The following is a 23,016-nucleotide window of genomic DNA, read 5'->3' as shown; positions in this document are numbered from 1 at the left end:
GCTTCAAGGATTGGTTCCTTGATCCATTGAGCCAGGGTGGATGTTGCAGCCTGCGATCCCTTGCGCTGACCAGTGACAAGGACAAAGAGTGCATCCGAGCGGCGCAGGAGCGCCGTGCGGGAATGTAGATTCTGGGTGCTCTACACCAGATCCAACAATGCAAAGCCATTACATATCGATGAAATGGAGAAAAGGAAGGTAAGGAGATATCCTGATTGTGATAAAAAGGGGATACCACCTTAGGGAGAAACTCTGGGATCGGACGCAGCACTACCTTATCTTGGTGAACACCAGGAAGGGAGCTCTGGATGACCGCGCTGCTAGTTCTGACACTCTCCGAAGAGACGTGACCGCTACCAGAAAGGCCACTTTCTGTGAAAGTCGAGAAAGTGAAAACAACCCTCAGAGGCTCGAAGGGCGGCTCCTAGAGAGCAATTAATACCCTGTGCAGATCCCATGGGTCTGGCGGCCTCTTGTACGGAGGGACAATGTGATAATCCCCCTGCAGGAACGTGCGTACCTGAGGAAGTCGTACTAGGCGCTTCTGAAAGAATACCGACAGCGCTGCGACTTGTCCTTTAAGGGAGTCGAGCGACAAACCTTTTCCCAATCCAGATGCAGGAAGGGGGGAAAAAGGAGACAATGCAAATGGCCAGGGAGACACTCCCTAAGCAGAGCACCAAGATAAGAATAACTTCCACGTCTTGTGGGAGATTTTGGCAGACGTCGGCTTCCTAGCCCGTCTCATGGCGGCAATGACGTCTTGAGATAATCCTGAAGACGCTAGGATCTCGGACTCGATGGCCACACAGTCCGGATCAGGGCCGTAGAATTCAGTGGAAAAAACGGCCCTTGGGACAGTAAGTCTGGCCGGTCTGAGAGTGCCCACGGTTGGCCGACCGTGAGATGCCACAGATCCGGGACCACGACCTCCTCGGTCAGTCTGAGACGACGAGGATGGCGCGGCGGCAAGCGGGGCTGAGCTTGCGTAGCACTCTGGGCAACAGTGCCAGAGTAGGAAACACATAGGGTAGCTGGAACTGCGACCAATCCTGAACTAGGGCGCCTGCCGCCAGAGCTCTTTGCTCGTGAGACCGCGCCATGAAAATCGGGACCTTGTTGTTGTGCCGAGACACCAGTAGGTCGACGTCCGGCATCCTCCAGCGGCTACAGATTTCCTGACACCATACTGGGTGCAGAGGCCCTTCCCCTGCGTCCATGCCTAGGCGACTGAGGAAGTCTGCTTCCCAATTTTCTACGCCCGGGATGTGAACTGCGGATATGGTGGATGCTCTGTCCCCCACCCACATCAGAATCCGCCGGATTGCCTGGTAGGCTTGGCGATGCGTGTTCCGCCTTGGTGGGCGATGTCTGCCACCGCTGTGGAATTGTCCGACTGAATTCGGATCTGTTTTCCTTCCAGCCACTGCTGGAAGGCTTGCAGGGCAAGATGCACTGCCCAGATTTCCAGAAAATTGATCTGAAGGATGGACTCCTCTGGAGAGAGTCCTTGACCGTCTGAGAAGGGAAACGTTCCTTTCCAGGGACGTCGACTCCCCAACCCATTGGCAAAGCATGTCCCATTGAAGTGGACGCAGTGAAACTGCGCGAAGGTGACTGCCTCTGCATGAGGCGTCTTAAGGGGTGTGACTGGCCTTGAAGGAGAGACTGCACCCCCGTCTGTAGTGAACGCTGCTTGTCCAGCGGAAGCTTCACTATCGCTGAGGGAGTGTGAAACTCCATGCCCAGATATGTCAGCGATTGGGTCGGTGCCCGATGTAACCTTGAAAAGTTGATGATCCACCCGAAACTCTGGAGAGTCTCCAGCGCCACGTTCAGGCTGTGTCGGCATGCCTCTTGAGAGGGTGCCTTGACAAGTGGATCGTCCAGTAAGGATCACAGAGTGACCCTGAGAGTGCAGGACTGCTCCCACTGCTGCCCTGAACTTGGTGAAAACCCGTAGGGCTGTCGCCAGACCGAAGGGCAGGGCTACGCCCTGAAGATGCTCGTCTTCAATAACGAAACGTAGCAAACGCTGGTGCTCTGGAGCAATCGGCACGCGGGGATAAGCATCCTGATGTCTATTGATGCTAGGAAAATCTCCTTGAGACATTGAGGCAATGACGGAGCGGAGGGTTACATCCGGAACCGCCTGGCCTTCACGTGCTTGGCGAGCAGTTTTAGGTCCAGAACGGAACGGAAAAAGCCACCCTTTTTTGGCACCCCAATAAGATTGGAGGAAAAAACCGTGTCTTGTTCCTGAAGAGGAACAGGGATTACCACTCCTTCTGCCTGCAGAAGAGCATCGGCTCGGTGGGGGGGGGTGGGGGAAGCTGAAGAATCGAGCCGGAGGACGAGAACAGAGCTCTATCCTGTACACGTGAGACACAATGTCTCTCACCCACCGGTCTGTGACCTGTGGCAGCTAAATGTACCCAGAAGCGGGAGATTCTGCCACCAACCGCGGATGCGGGGAGAGAGAGCTGAAATACATGAGGAGATCGCCTTGGCAGCGGTTCCTCCTGCTGCCTTCTTTGGGCGTGAATGAGCCCGGCCGGAATCTGAGCCCCTCTGAGCCTTTTGAGCCCTTTTAGACGAGTACAATTGGGACTTGCCCGAGCCTGGGAAGGACCAACCTCGACTGTCCCCCCAGGACAGCATTACTAGGGTAAGTCGCAATGCAGACATTGCGAGGTTAAGGACACCACCTGCGGCACAGATGTACATGTGCTCAAGACCAGCTGCGCAAGACCAGCTGAAATAGGTTAGGGTGCCCATACGGCTGCGAATGCCGGAGCAACCGACACGCTGATAGCTTCACAGACAGATTTCAACCCGAGGTCTATCTGTCTGTTAATGGCATCTTTAAGTGAATTCCCATCTCCCCTGCAACTATGGATCTAGCCGCAAGCCTGGAGATTGGGGGATCCACCTTTGGACCCTGGGTCCAGGGCTGTACCACATCAGGGTAAAGGGATAACGTGCATCCTTAAAACGTTTGGAGAAAACGTTTATCTGGTAAGCGTGGTGTTTCTGAACTGCGTCTCTGAAGTCAGCGTGGTCAGAAAAAGTACTCAATCTACGCATGAGTACTGAAAAAGGATTTCTCCTGCTGTGAAGCTGACTCCTCCACTGGGGGAGCTGAGGGAGAAATATGCAACATTCCATTGATGGACGCTATAAGATCATTCACTATGGCGTCCCCATCCGGTGTATCCGGATTGAGAGCGGTGTCAGGACCAAAGCCCTGATCAGCTACGTCTGCCTCATCATACAGAGAGTCGTCCTGCTGGGACCTCGACCAGTGATGAAGCCGAGTGTCGTACCCAGCGAGCTAGCTTAGGCTGTCTGGGACTGCCGTCCGTGTCAGAGCCTTCACCCTGGAATGCCTGGGACCCCCCCGGAGTACTGAGTACGTTCCAAATGAGGGTGGCCAGGGAGCATTAATCAAGATTGCCCATGGCCTGTCTGGAGTGCAAAGTCTCCATCCCATGACAATCTCCGTCCCTGTCCCTGGACAGGGTTCACAGGTGGTTTCTTTGGCCACTTCTAGTAGAGACCCCGGCTGACCAAGTGCTACAGGGGAGCATTGCACACAATGGGGGTCAGTGGAACCTGCCGGTGGAACAGTATCTGCAGGAAAAGCAGCATAGAAAGCCTGTGTTGCTTTTTTGCTGCTGTATTCTAGTCATCTATGCAATGTACAACATACAAGCATAAACACTTCAGCACATGCAATACAAGCAGCATAGAAAGCCTGTGCCTTGGCACCCTTGCTTTTTTGCTGCTGTTGTCCAGCCATCTAGGAGAATATAGCCCAGAGTAGCGACCGTACAGTGCAATGTATAGCATACAAGCATATATACAAATGAACACTTCAGCACATGCAATACAAGCAGCCTATAAAGCCTGTGCCTTAGCACCCTTGCGTTTTTGCTGCTGTTATCTCGCCATCTAGAAGGTCATATAGCCAAAGATAGCGACCTACAGTGCAGTGTATAGCATACAGGCATAAAATACAAATGGACACTTCGGTAGGTAGTGGGGTCAGCACTTCAGGTGCTGCTTACCGCCCGCCTATAACGCGGGTGTGTGGTCGCCAGAGCCCTGTGTTGGTTGCCCAGAGCATGTCTCCGTTCCCCAGCTCGGACGGCGTGCAGGAATGGCTGCCGGCGTCCTTCTCCAGCTCGTGTGACGAGGGGCGGGCCGTGGGCGTGCCCCAGACAAGAGCGGGAAACTGGCGTCCCACTGTGTCCAGTGAAGGGGGCTGGAGAATGCAAAGCAGACTCCAGCCCTCGGCGCTGACTGTCTGTACAGCGTCCCGCCTCTCCCCTGACTGGCAGGGCTGGAGGCGGGAACGAAACGAAAACTAGGCCGCAAAGCCGGGGACTCGAGTAATAAGCGCGGCCGTCCATGTGCACGGCCAGCGCGGAAGTCCCCGGCGCACCACAAGTCCCAGCCGCGCCACAGTGTAAAAAACACCCAGCAACGGCCGGCGCGGCAGTTCCCAATACATAAAGTCACTCAGCAAAGCTGTAGTGACTAATAGCACGAGCGCTCTGCGCTGTTGCCCCCGGCGCACTAACACTCCCAGCAATGCTGGTGTGTGTGTGCGCGCTTGCCCGGGGACACAGAGTACCTTAATGTAGCAGGGCCTGTCCCTGACGATACTCAGCTCCATATCCAGCAGGTTCTCTGGGTCTGTGGATGGAGCCCGGTCTCAGTGCCTGGAGACCTGTAAGATCCCACTTCACCCAGAGCCCTGAGGGGGGATGGGGAAGGAAAACAGCATGTGGGCTCCAGCCTCCGTACCCGCAATGGGTACCTCAACCTTACAAACCGCAAGTGGGGTGAGAAGGGAGCATGCTGGGGACCCCATATGGGCCCACTTTTCTTCCATCCGACATAGTCAGCAGCTGCTGCTGACTAAACAGTGGAGCTATGCGTGGATGTCTGACCTCCTTCGCACAAAGCAGAAAACTGGTGAGCCAGTGATCCCACTGGGGGTGTATAGCCAGAAGGGGAGGGGCCTTACACTTTTTAGTGTAATGCTTTGTGTGGCCTCCGGAGGCAGTAGCTATACACCCAATCGTCTGGGTCTCCCAATGGAGCGCCGAAGAAAAGTTTTATTTGAAAAAACACTCCCCAAAACATTCCCTCTTTAACCAATTTATTGAAAAGAGCACAATCAATTCCACGTCCGGCGTAATCCAATAAGGGGGGGGGGGGGGGCACGGCGATCCATACCATAGTCGCTGTCCCAGTCAATGAAAAGAAGGGAATTTTGTTACTTACCGTAAATTCCTTTTCTTCTAGCTCCAATTGGGAGACCCAGACGATTGGGTGTATAGCTACTGCCTCCGGAGGCCACACAAAGCATTACACTAAAAAGTGTAAGGCCCCTCCCCTTCTGGCTATACACCCCCCGTGGGATCACGGGCTGCTCAGTTTTAGTGCTAAAGCAAGAAGGAGGAAAGCCAATAACTGGTTTAAACAAATTCAATCCGAAGTAACATCGGAGAACTGAAACCGTTCAACATGAACAACATGTGTACCCGAAAAAAACAAAAATCCCGAAGGAAACAGGGCGGGTGCTGGGTCTCCCAATTGGAGCTAGAAGAAAAGGAATTTACGGTAAGTAACAAAATTCCCTTCTTCTTCGGCGCTCCATTGGGAGACCCAGACGATTGGGACGTCCAAAAGCAGTCCCTGGGTGGGTAAATTAATACCTCAAGTTAGAGCTGCAAAACAGCCCTCCCCTACGAGGAGGCAACCGCCGCCTGCAGGACTCTTCTACCTAGGCTGGCGTCCGCCGAAGCGTAGGTATGCACCTGATAATGTTTGGTGAAAGTGTGCAGACTCGACCAGGTAGCTGCCTGGCACACCTGTTGAGCCGTAGCCTGGTGTCGTAATGCCCAGGACGCACCCACGGCTTTGGTAGAATGGGCCTTCAGCCCTGATGGAACCGGAAGCCCAGCAGAACGGTAGGCTTCAAGAATTGGTTCCTTGATCCATCGAGCCAGGGTGGATTTGGAAGCCTGCGATCCTTTGCGCTTACCAGCGACAAGGACAAAGAGTGCATCCGAGCGGCGCAGGGGCGCCGTGCGGGAAATGTAGATTCTGAGTGCGCTCACGAGATCCAACAAATGCAAATCCTTTTCATACCGATGAACTGGATGAGGACAAAAAGAAGGTAAGGAGATATCCTGATTGAGATGAAAAGAGGATACCACCTTAGGGAGAAACTCCTGAATCGGGCGCAGCACTACCTTGTCCTGGTGAAAAACCAGGAAGGGAGCTTTGGATGACAGCGCTGCCAGCTCGGATACCCTCCGAAGAGACGTGACCGCTACCAGAAAGGCCACTTTCTGTGAGAGTCGAGAAAGTGAAACATCCCTCAGAGGCTCGAAGGGCGGCTTCTGGAGAGCAACTAGTACCCTGTTCAGATCCCATGGATCTAACGGCCGTTTGTACGGAGGGACGATGTGACAAACCCCCTGCAGGAACGTGCGTACCTGAGGAAGTCGTGCTAGACGCTTTTGAAAAAGAAGGGAATTTTGTTACTTACCGTAAATTCCTTTTCTTCTAGCTCTTATTGGGAGACCCAGACGATTGGGGTATAGCTACTGCCTCCGGAGGCCACACAAAGCACTACACTAAAAAGTGCAAGGCCCCTCCCCTTCTGGCTATACCCCCCGTGGTATCACGGGTTCTCCAGTTTTAGTGCCAAAGCAAGAAGGAGGAAAGCCAATAACTGGTTTAAACAAATTAACTCCGAGTAACATCGGAGAACTGAAAAACCGTTCAACATGAACAACATGTGTACCCGCAAACAACAAAAACATCCCGAAGGACAACAGGGCGGGTGCTGGGTCTCCCAATAAGAGCTAGAAGAAAAGGAATTTACGGTAAGTAACAAAATTCCCTTCTTCTTCAGCGCTCTATTGGGAGACCCAGACGATTGGGACGTCCAAAAGCTGTCCCTGGGTGGGTAAAGAAATACCTCATGTTAGGGCTGCAAAACAGCCCTCCCCTACGGGGGTGTCACTGCCGCCTGCAGGACTCTTCTACCTAAGCTGGCATCCGCCGAAGCATAGGTATGCACCTGATAATGCTTGGTGAAAGTGTGCAGACTGGACCAGGTAGCTGCCTGGTACACTTGTTGAGCCGAAGCCTGGTGTCGTAATGCCCAGGACGCACCCACGGCTCTGGTTGAGTGGGCTTTTAGCCCTGAAGGAACCGGAAGCCCCGCAGAACGGTAGGCCTCTAGAATTGGTTCTTTGATCCATCGAGCCAGGGTGGCTTTAGAAGCCTGCAACCCCTTGCGCGGACCAGCGACAAGGACAAAAAGTGCATCGGAACGGCGCATGGGCGCCGTGCGGGAAATGTAGAGTCTGAGTGCTCTCACCAGATCTAACAAACGTAAGTCCTTTTCATACCGGTGAACCGGATGAGGACAAAAGGAAGGCAAGGATATATCCTGACTAAGATGAAATGAGGATACGACCTTAGGGAGAAACTCCGGAATGGGGCGCAGCACTACCTTGTCCTGGTGGAACACCAGGAAGGGAGCCTTGGATGACAGAGCTGCCAGCTCAGACACTCGCCGAAGCGATGTGATCGCAACGAGAAACGCCACCTTCTGTGACAGGCGAGAAAGGAAACTTCCTTCAGAGGCTCGAAAGGCGGCTTCTGGAGAGCAACTAATACCCTGTTGAGATCCCATGGATCTAACGGCCGCTTGTACGGGGGTACGATATGACAGACCCCCTGTAGGAACGTGCGCACCTTAGAAAGACGTGCTAGACGCTTCTGAAAAAACACGGATAGTGCCGAGACTTCCCCCTCAAGGAAGCCGAGCGACAAGCCCTTTTCTAACCCCGATTGCAGGAAGGAAAGAAAAGTAGGCAATGCAAATGGCCAGGGAGACACTCCCTGAGCCGAGCACCAAGTTAAGAAAATCTTCCACGTTCTGTGGTAGATCTTAGCAGAGGTGGACTTCCTAGCCTGTTTCATGGTGGCAACGACCCCTTGGGATAATCCTGAAGACGCTAGGATCCAGGACTCAATGGCCACACAGTCAGGTTCAGGGCCGCAGAATTCCGATGGAAAAACGGCCCTTGGGACAGTAAGTCTGGCCAGCCTGGTAGTGACCACGGTCGGCCGACCGTGAGATGCCACAGATCCGGGTACCACGATCTCCTCGGCCAGTCTGGGGCGACGAGTATGACGCGGCTGCAATCGGATCTGATTTTTTGCGCAGTACTCTGGGCAAGAGTTCCAGAGGTGGAAACACATATGTGAGCCGGAACTGCGACCAATCTTGCACTAAGGCGTCTGCCGCCAGAGCTCTGTGATCGCGCGATCGTGCCATAAATGCCGGGACCTTGTTGTTGTGCCGAGACGCCATTAGGTCGACGTCCGGCACCCCCCAGCGGCGACAGATTTCCTGAAACACGTCCGGGTGAAGGGACCATTCCCCTGCGTCCATACCCTGGCGACTGAGGAAGTCTGCTTCCCAGTTTTCTACGCCCGGGATGTGAACTGCGGATATGGTGGATGCTGTGTCCTCCACCCACATGAGGATTCGCCGGACTTCCTGGAAGGCTTGCCGACTGCGCGTCCCTCCTTGGTGGTTGATGTATGCCACCGCTGTGGAGTTGTCCGACTGGATTCGGATCTGCTCTCTTTCTAGCCACTGCTGGAAAGCTAGTAGGGTAAGATACCCTGCCCCGATTTCCAGAACATTGATCTGAAGGGTGGACTCCTGCTGAGTCCACGTCCCCTGAGCCCTGTGGCGGAGACAAACTGCTCCCCACCCTGACAGACTCGTATCTGTCGTGACCACTGCCCAGGATGGGGGTAGGAAGGATCTTCACTGTGACAATGAGGTGGGAATAAGCCACCATTGCAGAGAGTCCTTGGCCGTCTGGGAAAGGGAGACTTTCCTGTCCAGGGAGGTTGACTGCCCGTCCCATTGGCGGAGAATGTCCCCTTGCAGTTGGCGCAGATGAAACTGCGCAAAGGGAACTGCCTCCATGGCTGCCACCATCTTCCCTAGGAAGTGCATGAGGCGCCTTAAGGGGTGCGACTGGCCTTGAAGGAGAGACTGCACCTCTGTTTGCAGTGAACGCTGCTTGTTCAGCGGAAGCTTCACTATCGCTGATAGAGTGTGAACTCCATGCCGAGATACGTTAGTGATTGAGTCGGTGACCGATTTGACCTTGCCAAATTGATGATCCACCCGAAAGTCTGGAGAGTCTCCAGCGTAACATTCAGGCTGCGTTGTCATGCCTCGAGGGAGGGTGCTTTGACGAGTAGGTCGTCCAAGTAAGGGATCACCGGGTGTCCCTGAGAGTGCAAGACTGCTACCACTGCTGCCATGACCTTGGTGAACACCCGTGGGGCTGTCGCCAGACCGAATGGCAAAGCTACGAACTGAAGATGGTCGTCTCCTATCACAAAACGTAGAAAACGTTGGTGCTCCGTAGCAATTGGCACGTGGAGATAGGCATCTTTGATGTCTGTTGAGGCAAGGAAGTCTCCTCGAGACATTGAGGTAATGACGGATCGGAGGGATTCCATCCGGAACCGCCTGGCGTTCGCATGCTTATTGAGCAGTTTTAGGTCCAGAACAGGACGGAAGGAGCCGTCCTTTTTTGGAGCCACAAAGAGATTGGAGTACAAACCCTCGCCCTCGTTCCTGAGGGGGGACAGGGATCACCACTCCTTCTGCTCTTAGAGCGTCCACCGCCTGCAGCAGGGCATCTGCTCGGTGGGGAGGTGGGGCCGTTCTGAAGAATGGAGTCGGAGGACGAGAACAGAACACTGTCCTGTGCACGTGAGCACAATGTCCGTCACCCACCGGTCTGTGACCTGTGGCAGCTAAATGTCGCCAAAGGCGGGGGAGTCTGCTATCAACCGCGGATGCGGAGAGAGAGAGAGAGCTGAGAGTCATGAGGAGACCGCCTTGGTAGCGGTTCCTCCGGCTGCCTTCCTTGGGCGTGATTGAGCCCGGCCGGAATCTGAGCCCGTCTGAGGTTTTGTAGCCCTTTTGCACGAGGACAATTGGGACCTGCCCGAGCTTGGGAAGGACCGAAACCTCGACTGTACTTTTAGGACAGCATTAATAGGGTAAGTCGCAGTGCAGACATTGCGGAGTTACGGACGCCTCTGCGGTACAGATGTACATGTGCTCAAGGCCAGCTGCGCAAGAACAGCTGAAAAGGTTAGGTTGCCTATACGGCTGTGAATGCCGGAGCAACCGACACGCCGATAGCCTCCTAGACAGATTTCAACCAGAGTCCATCTGTCTGTGAATGGCATCTTTAAGTGAAGCCCCATCTCCAGTGCAACTATGGCTCTAGACGCAAGCCTGGAGATTGGAGAATCCACCTTTGGACCCTGGGTCCAGCGCTTGACCACGTCAGGGGAAAAGGGATAACATGTATCTTAAAAAACGTTTGGAGAAGACGCTTATCTGGTAAGCGTGGTGTTTCTGGACTGCTTCTCTGAAGTCAGCGTGGCCAGAAAAATACTCAATATCCGTTTGAGATACTGAAAAGGGACTTCTCCTGCTGTGAAGCTGACTCCTCCACTGGGGGAGCTGAGGGAGAAAGATCCAACCTTCCATTGATGGACGCTATAGGATCATTCCGTATGGCGTTACCATCCGGTGTATCCGGATTGATAGCGATGTCAGGATCAAAGTCCTGGAGAGCCGCCTTATCATACAGAGAGTCCTCCTGGGACCCCCCCGTTCCAAATGAGGTTGGTCAGGAAGATTGCCCATGGCCTGTCTGGACTGCAAGTCTCTATCTTATGACAATATATCTGTCGAAACTGCAACTCCGTCCCTGTCCTTGGACAGGGATGACAGGTGGTTTCTTTGGCCACGACTAGTAGAGACCCCGGCAGACGAAGTGCTAGAGACCCCGGCAGACGAAGTGCTACAGGGGAGCATGCACACAATGGGACGGTGTCATGAACAGCATCCCATGTAGTAAAAACAGCACTGAAAATCTGTGTTGCTTTTTTGCCGCTGCCGACTAGCCATCTAGAAGTATATAGCCAAGATTGGTGACCGTACAGTGCAATGTATAGCATACAAGCATAAAGTACAAATGAACACTGCAGCACAAGCAATACAAGCAGCATAGAAGCCTGTGCCCTGGCACCTCTGCTCTTCTGCTGCTGTAGACTAGTCATCTAGGGGAATATAGCCCAGAAGAGTGACCATACAGTGCAATGTATAGCATACAAGCACAAGTACAAATGCACACTGCAGCCCATGCAATACAAGCAGCATAGAAAAAAACCTGTGCCCCAGCACCCTTGGTTTTCTGCTGCTGTAGTCTAGCCATTCCAGGAGAATATAGCTAAGACTAGCGACTGTACAGTGCAGTGTATAGCATACAAGCATAAACACAAATGAACACTTCAGTACGTGCAATACAAGCAGCCTAGAAAGCCTGTGCCTTAGCACACCTGCTTTCCTGCTGCTGATGTGTCGCTCTCCAAGCGGGCATATAGCGACCTATGCAGTTAAAATACACATGTACACACTGCAGTATATCTTGGGGTCAGCACTATGTGTGCCGCTTACCGCCCGCCTATAAGCGGGTGTATGGTCGCCACCGTCCTGCCTGGTTGCCGAAAGTCCGAGCTCGGACTGCAGTAATGGCTGCCGGCGTCTTCCCCAGCTCGTGTGAGGAGGGGCGGGCCGTGGGCGTGCCCCAAGTCAGAGCGGGAATCCGGCGTCCGACAGTGTGCAGTGAGAGGGCTGGAGCATGTAAAAAGGCTCCAGCCCTCGGCGCTGCTGATTGCTCAGCGCCTGTCCCCTTCCCTGAGTGACAGGGAGGGGGCGGGAACGAAGCGGCACTAGGCCGCAGAAGCCGGGGACTGGATTTATAAGCGCCGCCGCCGTAAAAGCGCGGTCGGCGCCCAGTCCCCGGCGAACTACAAGTCCCAGCCGCGCCGCCGCTCCCAGAGCGTCCGGCGTGGTAGTTCCCAATACACAAAGTCACTCAGCAAAGCTGCAGTGACTGTAACCCTTTACTGTCCCCGGCGCACTAGCACACCCAGCAAGTCTGGAGTGTGCTGTGCCTGTGTGTACGGGGACACAGAGTACCTGTAATGGTGCAGGGCCATGTCCCTGAACGGTACTCCAGCTCCGTATCCAGCAGGTTCAAATGGGTCTGTGGATGGAGCCCGGCGTCAGAGCTATGAGGCCGGCAGGATCCCACTTCCTCAGAGCCCCCCAGGGGGATGTGGAAGGAAAGCAGCATGTGGGCTCCAGCCTCCGTACCAGCAATAGGTACCTCAACCTTACAACACCATCAACGGGTGAGAAGGGAGCATGCTGGGGGCCCTATATGGGCCCTCTTTTCTTCCATCCGAAATAGTCAGCAGCTACTGCTGACTAAAATCTGTGGAGCTATGCATGGATGTCTGACCTCCTTCGCACAAAGCTTGAAAACTGGAGAACCCGTGATACCACGGGGGGTATAGCCAGAAGGGGAGGGGCCTTGCACTTTTTAGTGTAGTGCTTTGTGTGGCCTCCGGAGGCAGTAGCTATACCCCAATCGTCTGGGTCTCCCAATAGAGCGCTGAAGAAATACCGATAGCGCTGAGACTTGCCCTTTAAGGGAGCCGAGCGATAAGCCCTTTTCCAAACCAGATTGCAGGAAGGAAAGAAAAGTAGGCAATGCAAATGGCCAGGGGGACACTCCCTGTGCCGAGCACCAGGATAAGAAAATCTTCCACGTTCTGTGGAAGATCTTAGCAGACGTGGGCTTCCTAGCCTGTCTCATGGTGGCCACGACCCCTTGAGATAATCCTGAAGATGCTAGTATCCAGGACTCAATGGCCACACAGTCAGGTTCAGGGCCGTAGAATTCAGATGGAAAAACGGCCCTTGTGACAGTAAGTCTGGCCGGTCTGGTAGCGCCCACGGTTGGCCGACCGTGAGATGCCACAGATCCGGATACCACGACCTCCTCGGCCAGTCTGGGGCGACGAGCAGGACGCGGTGGCAATCGGACCTGATCTTGCGTAGCACTCTGGGCAAGAGTGCCAGAGGGGGAAACACATAGGGCAGCTGGAACTGCGACCAATCTTGCACTAAGGCGTCTGCCGCCAGAGCTCTGTGATCGCGAGACCGTGCCATGAAAGTTGGGACCTTGTTGTTGTGCCGGGACGCCATTAGGTCGACGTCCGGCCTTCCCCAGCGGCGACATATTTCCTGAAACACGTCCGGGTGAAGGGACCATTCCCCTGCGTCCATGCCCTGGCGACTGAGGAAGTCCGCTTCCCAGTTTTCTACGCCGGGGATGTGAACTGCGGATATGGTGGAGGCCGTGGCTTCCACCCACATCAGAATCCGCCGGACTTCCTGGAAGGCTTGCCGACTGCGTGTCCCGCCTTGGTGGTTGATGTATGCCACCGCTGTGGAGTTGTCCGACTGAATTCGGATCTGCCTTCCTTCCAGCCACTGCTGGAAGGCTTGTAGGGCAAGATACACTGCCCTGATTTCCAGAACATTGATCTGAAGGGTGGACTCCTGCTGAGTCCACGTACCCTGAGCCCTGTGGTGGAGAAAAACTGCTCCCCACCCTGACAGACTCGCGTCTGTCGTGACCACCGCCCAGGATGGGGGTAGGAAGGACCTTCCTTGTGATAATGAGGTGGGAAGAAGCCACCATTGAAGAGAGTCCTTGGCCGTCTGGGAAAGGGAGACTTTCCTGTCTAAGGACGTCGACTTCCCGTCCCATTGGCGGAGAATGTCCCATTGAAGTGGGCGCAGATGAAACTGCGCAAACGGGACTGCCTCCATTGCTGCCACCATCTTCCCCAGGAAGTGCATGAGGCGTCTTAAGGGGTGCGACTGGCCTTGAAGGAGAGAGTGCACCCCTGTCTGTAGTGAACGCTGCTTGTCCATCGGAAGCTTCACTATCGCTGAGAGAGTATGAAACTCCATGCCAAGATATGTTAGTGATTGGGTCGGTGACAGATTTGACTTTGAAAAGTTGATGATCCACCCGAAAGTCTGGAGAGTCTCCAGCGCAACGTTCAGGCTGTGTTGGCATGCCTCTTGAGAGGGTGCCTTGACAAGTAGATCGTCCAAGTAAGGGATCACCGAGTGTCCCTGAGAGTGCAAGACTGCTACCACTGCTGCCATGACCTTGGTGAAAACCCGTGGGGCTGTCGCCAGACCAAATGGCAGGGCTACGAACTGAAGGTGTTCGTCTCCTATAACGAAGCGTAGAAAACGCTGGTGCTCTGGAGCAATCGGCACGTGGAGATAAGCATCCTTGATGTCTATTGATGCTAGGAAATCTCCTTGAGACATTGAGGCAATGACGGAGCGGAGAGATTCCATCCGGAACCGCCTGGTTTTCACGTGCTTGTTGAGCAGTTTTAGGTCCAGAACAGGACGGAAGGAGCCGTCCTTTTTTGGCACCACAAACAGATTGGAGTAAAAACCTTGACCTCGTTCCTGAAGAGGAACAGGAATCACCACTCCTTCTGCCCTTAGAGAGCACACCGCCTGCAGAAGAGCATCGGCTCGGTCGGGATGTGGGGAAGTTCTGAAGAACCGAGGCGGAGGACGAGAACTGAACTCTATCCGGTACCCGTGAGACAAAATGTCTGTTACCCACCGGTCTTTGACCTGTGGCAGCCAAATGCCGCAAAAGCGGGAGAGCCTGCCACCGACCGAGGATGCGGAGAGAGGAGGCCGAAAGTCATGAGGCAGCCGGCTTGGAAGCGGTTCCTCCGGCTGCTTTCTTTGGGCGTGAGTGAGTCCGCCAGGAATCTGAGCTCCTCTGCTCCTTCTGAGTCCTTTTGGACGAGGAGAATTGGGCCCTGCCCGAACCTCGAAAGGACCGAAACCTCGACTGTCCCCTCCACTGTTGAGGTTTGCTTGATCTGGGCTGGGGTAAGGAAGAGTCCTTACCCTTGGACTGTTTAATGATTTCAGCCAATTGCTCACCAAACAGTCTGTCTTGAGATAATGGCAAACTGGTTAAGCATTTTTTGGAAGCAGAATCTGCTTTCCATTCCTTTAACCATAAGGCTCTGCGTAAAACCACAGAGTTGGCGGACGCCATTGACGTACGGCTGGTAGAGTCCAAGACCGCATTGATAGCGTAAGTCGCAAACGCAGACATTTGCGAGGTCAAGGACGCCACTTGCGGCACTGATGGACGTATGACAGAGTCCACCTGCGCCAGACCAGCTGAAATAGCTTGGAGTGCCCACACGGCTGCGAATGCTGGAGCGAACGACGCGCCGATAGTTTCATAGACAGATTTCAACCAAAGGTCCATCTGTCTGTCATTGGCATCTTTAAGTGAAGCCCCATCTTCCACTGCAACTATGGATCTAGCCGCAAGCCTGGAGATTGGGGGGTCCACCTTTGGACACTGGGTCCAGCGTTTGACCACGTCAGGGGGAAAGGGATAACGTGTATCCTTAAGACGTTTGGAGAAACGCTTATCTGGATAAGCATGGTGTTTCTGGACTGCTTCTCTGAAGTCAGCGTGGTCCAGAAAAGTACTCAATTTACGTTTGGGATACCTGAAATGGAATTTCTCCTGCTGTGCTGCTGCTTCCTCCGCTGGAGGAGAAATATCCAGCAGTCTATTGATGGCCGCTATAAGATCATTCACCATGGCGTCACCATCAGGGGTATCCAGGTTGAGAGCAGTCTCAGGATTAGACTCCTGATCACCTAGCTCTGTCTCATCATACAGAGAATCCTCTCGCTGAGACCCTGACCAGCGTGATGACGCCGAGGGTCTCTCCCAGCGAGCTCGCTTAGGCTGCCTGGGACTGTCGTCCGAGTCAGAGCCTTCAGCCTGTGATGCCTGGGACCCCCTTGGAGCACGGATTAGTTCCAACTGAGGGGGACCGGGGAACATTGAATCAGCAGTGCCCATGGTCTGAGTGACCGGCCTGGACTGCAAAGTTTCTAGAATTTTTGTCATAGTCACAGACATCTTATCAGCAAAAACTGGAAACTCTGTCCCCGTCACCGGGGCAGGGTTCACAGGCGTCTCTGCCTGGGCCACTACTAGCATAGACTCCGGCTGACGAAGTGGCACAGGGACCGAACATTGCACACAATGGGGGTCAGTGGAACCTGCCGGTAGATCAGCCCCACATGCGGTACAGGCAGCATATAAAGCCTGTGCCTTGGCACCCTTGCTTTTTGCGGATGACATGCTGTTGTCTCCTCAGAGCAATATAGGGGTATAAGCCAAGAAGCGACCGTACAGTGCAATATATAGGTACAGACAAAAGTACACAAAACAACACTGTGGCACTAGTGGGGTCAGCACCTAGGTGCTGCTTACCGCCCGCTTAACAGCGGGTGTGTGGTCGCCAGAATCCCCTGTCTGGGTCTCCCAGGGCTATGTCCGTTCTCCAGCTCAGACTGCGTGCAGGAATGGCTGCCGGCGTCCTGTGAAGAGGGGCGGGCCGTGGGCGTGCTGCAGACAAAGAGCGGGAAACTGGCGTCCCACTGTGCCCAGTGAGAGGGCTGGAGTATGTAAATAAGACTCCAGCCCTCGGCGCTGACTATTGTACAGCGTCTCTCCCCTTCCCTGACTGACAGGGCTGGGGGCGGGAACGAAACGTAACTAGGCCGCAGAAGCCGGGGACTAGATTTATAAGCGCTGCCGTCGTAAAAGCACGGTCGGCGCGAAGTCCCCGGCGCACCACAAGTCTCAGCCGCGCCGCAGTCTCCGGGGGCGGCCGGCGCGGTAGTTCCCCACACATAAACTCACTCAGCTAAGCTGCAGTGAGTATAACCCAAGCACGTAGCGCTACCGTCCCCGGCGCACTAGAACACCCAGCAACGCTGGAGTGTGTCTGTGCCTGTCTGTACGGGGACACAGAGTACCTGAATGTTGCAGGGCCTTGTCCCTGACGGTACCCAGCTCCGTATCCAGCAGGATCTCCGGGTCTGTGGATGGAGCCCGGCCTCAGAGCCTGGAGGCCGGTAAGATCCCACTTCACCAGAGCCCTCAGGGGGATGGGGAAGGAAAACAGCATGTGGGCTCCAGCCTCCGTACCCGCAATGGGTACCTCAACCTTAACAAACACCGCCAACAAGAGTGGGGTGAGAAGGGAGCATGCTGGGGGCCCTTTAGCATGGGCCCTCTTTTCTTCCATCCGATATAGTCAGCAGCTACTGCTGACTAAACAGTGGAGCTATGCGTGGATGTCTGACCTCCTTCGCACAAAGCTTGAAAACTGAGCAGCCCGTGATCCCACGGGGGGTGTATAGCCAGAAGGGGAGGGGCCTTACACTTTTTAGTGTAATGCTTTGTGTGGCCTCCGGAGGCAGTAGCTATACACCCAATCGTCTGGGTCTCCCAATGGAGCGCCGAAGAAACAGAATGTTCCCCATTGGCTGGGAGAGCAATGCAGTGACCTGAGCTAACATCAATAGGTCAGCTCAGGTCACTGCAGGGGATGACGAGCGCTGCCATCAGGAGCATAGATGAGATCATTACCTTCTGTGATCATCTCCTGTACTGCTGACGTCAGCGCTGTCACTGACTTATCGCGAGAGCCCGTGACGTCACCGCTAGTGACAGTCTCGGGCCGCTCGCGAGACGGGCATAGACAGCAGTGACCGCGGTGACGTCAGGAGGCAGGAGATCGTCACAGCAGGTAATGATCTCACCTCCTGACAGCAGCGATCGTCATCCCCGCGGCTCCCAGCACTGCAGGATGTCAGTGTCTGCCTGCGCTGCCGCGTGACAGGCTGCTGACTGCGGGCAGACACTGACACTGCAGTGCAGGCAGCCGCGAGGCCGGAGCAGGACACACACTGCACGGGCACCTGGAGGTCGCACGGAAGTGCTTCTGTGCGGCGTCCAGGGAGTGTGACGTGTGTTTACTCTGCTCCTCTTCCTGGCATAATGACATCGCTTCCTGCAAAACCGCAGGCAGCGATGGGCATTACCGCAGGTAAATCGCGGCTATTCCGGTGGTATACCGCACATCATTGCTACCTGCGGAATACCCCCGGAATACCGCAGGTACCTGCGGAAATTTATGGACATGCACATTTTCTCAAGAAAGTTTCTCGAGAAAATTTTCTCAAGAAATTTTCTTGAGAAAAATCCGCACAGTGCGCACAACTATTTTTTTTTCTCATTGAATTTCATGGGAAATGTCTGCACAAAGATTGCAGACATTTCTCAAGAAATTTCCGGGGCAAATCCGCGGGTAAATCCGCAGGAAAAACGGTCTAGTGCGCACATAGCCTTAGGGAAAATCCGGTCCCCTTGAAAGAATCCCGCACCTGCGCTAAAAAACGCACCAAAACCGCAACGAAATCCGCATGCTGTTTTTCCGCAGGTTGGTCCCTGCGGAGTTTTACCATTATCTATGGCAAAAGAAGGGAATTTTGTTACTTACCGTAAATTCCTTTTCTTCTAGCTCCAATTGGGAGACCCAGACGATTGGGTGTATAGCTACTGCCTCCGGAGGCCACACAAAGTATTACACTAAAGAAGGGAATTTTGTTACTTACCGTAAATTCCTTTTCTTCTAGCTCTTATTGGGAGACCCAGACGATTGGGGTATAGCTACTGCCTCCGGAGGCCACACAAAGCACTACACTAAAAAGTGCAAGGCCCCTCCCCTTCTGGCTATACCCCCCCGTGGTATCACGGGTTCTCCAGTTTTAGTGCCAAAGCAAGAAGGAGGAAAGCCAATAACTGGTTTAAACAAATTAACTCCGAGTAACATCGGAGAACTGAAAAACCGTTCAACATGAACAACATGTGTACCCGCAAACAACAAAAACATCCCGAAGGACAACAGGGCGGGTGCTGGGTCTCCCAATAAGAGCTAGAAGAAAAGGAATTTACGGTAAGTAACAAAATTCCCTTCTTCTTCAGCGCTCTATTGGGAGACCCAGACGATTGGGACGTCCAAAAGCTGTCCCTGGGTGGGTAAAGAAATACCTCATGTTAGGGCTGCAAAACAGCCCTCCCCTACGGGGGTGTCACTGCCGCCTGCAGGACTCTTCTACCTAAGCTGGCATCCGCCGAAGCATAGGTATGCACCTGATAATGCTTGGTGAAAGTGTGCAGACTGGACCAGGTAGCTGCCTGGTACACTTGTTGAGCCGAAGCCTGGTGTCGTAATGCCCAGGACGCACCCACGGCTCTGGTTGAGTGGGCTTTTAGCCCTGAATAAACCGGAAGCCCCGCAGAACGGTAGGCCTCTAGAATTGGTTCTTTGATCCATCGAGCCAGGGTGGCTTTAGAAGCCTGCAACCCCTTGCGCGGACCAGCGACAAGGACAAAAAGTGCATCGGAACGGCGCATGGGCGCCGTGTCGGGAAATGTAGAGTCTGAGTGCTCTCACCAGATCTAACAAACGTAAGTCCTTTTCATACCGGTGAACCGGATGAGGGCAAAAGGAAGGCAAGGATATATCCTGATTAAGATGAAATGAGGATACGACCTTAGGGAGAAACTCCGGAATGGGGCGCAGCACTACCTTGTCCTGGTGGAACACCAGGAAGGGAGCCTTGGATGACAGAGCTGCCAGCTCAGACACTCGCCGAAGCGATGTGATCGCAACGAGAAACGCCACCTTCTGTGACAGGCGAGAAAGGAAACTTCCTTCAGAGGCTCGAAAGGCGGCTTCTGGAGAGCAACTAATACCCTGTTGAGATCCCATGGATCTAACGGCCGCTTGTACGGGGGTACGATATGACAGACCCCCTGTAGGAACGTGCGCACCTTAGAAAGACGTGCTAGACGCTTCTGAAAAAACACGGATAGTGCCGAGACTTCCCCCTTAAGGAAGCCGAGCGACAAGCCCTTTTCTAACCCCGATTGCAGGAAGGAAAGAAAAGTAGGCAATGCAAATTGCCAGGGAGACACTCCCTGAGCCGAGCACCAGGTTAAGAAAATCTTCCACGTTCTGTGGTAGATCTTAGCAGAGGTGGACTTCCTAGCCTGTTTCATGGTGGCAACGACCCCTTGGGATAATCCTGAAGACGCTAGGATCCAGGACTCAATGGCCACACAGTCAGGTTCAGGGCCGCAGAATTCCGATGGAAAAACGGCCCTTGGGACAGTAAGTCTGGCCAGCCTGGTAGTGACCACGGTCGGCCGACCGTGAGATGCCACAGATCCGGGTACCACGATCTCCTCGGCCAGTCTGGGGCGACGAGTATGACGCGGCTGCAATCGGATCTGATTTTTTGCGCAGTACTCTGGGCAAGAGTGCCAGAGGTGGAAACACATATGTGAGCCGGAACTGCGACCAATCTTGCACTAAGGCGTCTGCCGCCAGAGCTCTGTGATCGCGCGATCGTGCCATAAATGCCGGGACCTTGTTGTTGTGCCGAGACGCCATTAGGTCGACGTCCGGCACCCCCCAGCGGCGACAGATTTCCTGAAACACGTCCGGGTGAAGGGACCATTCCCCTGCGTCCATACCCTGGCGACTGAGGAAGTCTGCTTCCCAGTTTTCTACGCCCGGGATGTGAACTGCGGATATGGTGGATGCTGTGTCCTCCACCCACATGAGGATTCGCCGGACTTCCTGGAAGGCTTGCCGACTGCGCGTCCCTCCTTGGTGGTTGATGTATGCCACCGCTGTGGAGTTGTCCGACTGGATTCGGATCTGCTCTCTTTCTAGCCACTGCTGGAAAGCTAGTAGGGTAAGATACCCTGCCCCGATTTCCAGAACATTGATCTGAAGGGTGGACTCCTGCTGAGTCCACGTCCCCTGAGCCCTGTGGCGGAGACAAACTGCTCCCCACCCTGACAGACTCGTATCTGTCGTGACCACTGCCCAGGATGGGGGTAGGAAGGATCTTCACTGTGACAATGAGGTGGGAATAAGCCACCATTGCAGAGAGTCCTTGGCCGTCTGGGAAAGGGAGACTTTCCTGTCCAGGGAGGTTGACTGCCCGTCCCATTGGCGGAGAATGTCCCCTTGCAGTTGGCGCAGATGAAACTGCGCAAAGGGAACTGCCTCCATGGCTGCCACCATCTTCCCTAGGAAGTGCATGAGGCGCCTTAAGGGGTGCGACTGGCCTTGAAGGAGAGACTGCACCTCTGTTTGCAGTGAACGCTGCTTGTTCAGCGGAAGCTTCACTATCGCTGATAGAGTGTGAACTCCATGCCGAGATACGTTAGTGATTGAGTCGGTGACCGATTTGACCTTGCCAAATTGATGATCCACCCGAAAGTCTGGAGAGTCTCCAGCGTAACATTCAGGCTGCGTTGTCATGCCTCGAGGGAGGGTGCTTTGACGAGTAGATCGTCCAAGTAAGGGATCACCGGGTGTCCCTGAGAGTGCAAGACTGCTACCACTGCTGCCATGACCTTGGTGAACACCCGTGGGGCTGTCGCCAGACCGAATGGCAGAGCTACGAACTGAAGATGGTCGTCTCCTATCACAAAACGTAGAAAACGTTGGTGCTCCGTAGCAATTGGCACGTGGAGATAGGCATCTTTGATGTCTGTTGAGGCAAGGAAGTCTCCTCGAGACATTGAGGTAATGACGGATCGGAGGGATTCCATCCGGAACCGCCTGGCGTTCGCATGCTTATTGAGCAGTTTTAGGTCCAGAACAGGACGGAAGGAGCCGTCCTTTTTTGGAGCCACAAAGAGATTGGAGTACAAACCCTCGCCCTCGTTCCTGAGGGGGGACAGGGATCACCACTCCTTCTGCTCTTAGAGCATCCACCGCCTGCAGCAGGGCATCTGCTCGGTGGGGAGGTGGGGCCGTTCTGAAGAATGGAGTCGGAGGACGAGAACAGAACACTGTCCTGTGCACGTGAGCACAATGTCCGTCACCCACCGGTCTGTGACCTGTGGCAGCTAAATGTCGCCAAAGGCGGGGGAGTCTGCCATCAACCGCGGATGCGGAGAGAGAGAGAGAGCTGAGAGTCATGAGGAGACCGCCTTGGTAGCGGTTCCTCCGGCTGCCTTCCTTGGGCGTGATTGAGCCCGGCCGGAATCTGAGCCCGTCTGAGGTTTTGTAGCCCTTTTGCACGAGGACAATTGGGACCTGCCCGAGCTTGGGAAGGACCGAAACCTCGACTGTACTTTTAGGACAGCATTAATAGGGTAAGTCGCAGTGCAGACATTGCGGAGTTACGGACGCCTCTGCGGTACAGATGTACATGTGCTCAAGGCCAGCTGCGCAAGAACAGCTGAAAAGGTTAGGTTGCCTATACGGCTGTGAATGCCGGAGCAACCGACACGCCGATAGCCTCCTAGACAGATTTCAACCAGAGTCCATCTGTCTGTGAATGGCATCTTTAAGTGAAGCCCCATCTCCAGTGCAACTATGGCTCTAGACGCAAGCCTGGAGATTGGAGAATCCACCTTTGGACCCTGGGTCCAGCGCTTGACCACGTCAGGGGAAAAGGGATAACGTGTATCTTAAAAACGTTTGGAGAAGACGCTTATCTGGTAAGCGTGGTGTTTCTGGACTGCTTCTCTGAAGTCAGCGTGGCCAGAAAAATACTCAATATCCGTTTGAGATACTGAAAAGGGACTTCTCCTGCTGTGAAGCTGACTCCTCCACTGGGGGAGCTGAGGGAGAAAGATCCAACCTTCCATTGATGGACGCTATAGGATCATTCCGTATGGCGTTACCATCCGGTGTATCCGGATTGATAGCGATGTCAGGATCAAAGTCCTGGAGAGCTGCCTTATCATACAGAGAGTCCTCCTGGGACCCCCCCGTTCCAAATGAGGTTGGTCAGGAAGATTGCCCATGGCCTGTCTGGACTGCAAGTCTCTATCTTATGACAATATATCTGTCGAAACTGCAACTCCGTCCCTGTCCTTGGACAGGGATGACAGGTGGTTTCTTTGGCCACGACTAGTAGAGACCCCGGCAGACGAAGTGCTAGAGACCCCGGCAGACGAAGTGCTACAGGGGAGCATGCACACAATGGGACGGTGTCATGAACAGCATCCCATGTAGTAAAAACAGCACTGAAAATCTGTGTTGCTT

At 54.2% G+C, this 23,016-nt stretch overlaps 1 protein-coding gene and 1 long non-coding RNA gene across 2 annotated transcripts in view; both read left to right on the top strand.

Moving 5' to 3' along the window:
• LOC142279871 (uncharacterized) overlaps nt 1–23,016 on the top strand; it is a 153,098-nt gene that overhangs the window by 70,811 nt on the left and 59,271 nt on the right. The window lies entirely within an intron of this gene.
• Nucleotides 2,393–23,016, top strand: part of LOC142279874 (uncharacterized) — a 41,332-nt gene continuing 20,708 nt past the window's right edge. The window contains exon 1 of the long non-coding RNA XR_012742289.1: nt 2,393–2,668. This is a non-coding gene — a long non-coding RNA (uncharacterized LOC142279874). The remainder of the gene's footprint in view (nt 2,669–23,016) is intronic.

Source organism: Anomaloglossus baeobatrachus, unplaced genomic scaffold (genome assembly GCF_048569485.1).
Source record: "Anomaloglossus baeobatrachus isolate aAnoBae1 unplaced genomic scaffold, aAnoBae1.hap1 Scaffold_442, whole genome shotgun sequence".
Lineage (NCBI taxonomy): Eukaryota > Metazoa > Chordata > Amphibia > Anura > Aromobatidae > Anomaloglossus > Anomaloglossus baeobatrachus.
Note: the sequence above shows the minus strand (reverse complement) of the source record. Positions and strands in the feature narration are given on the sequence as shown.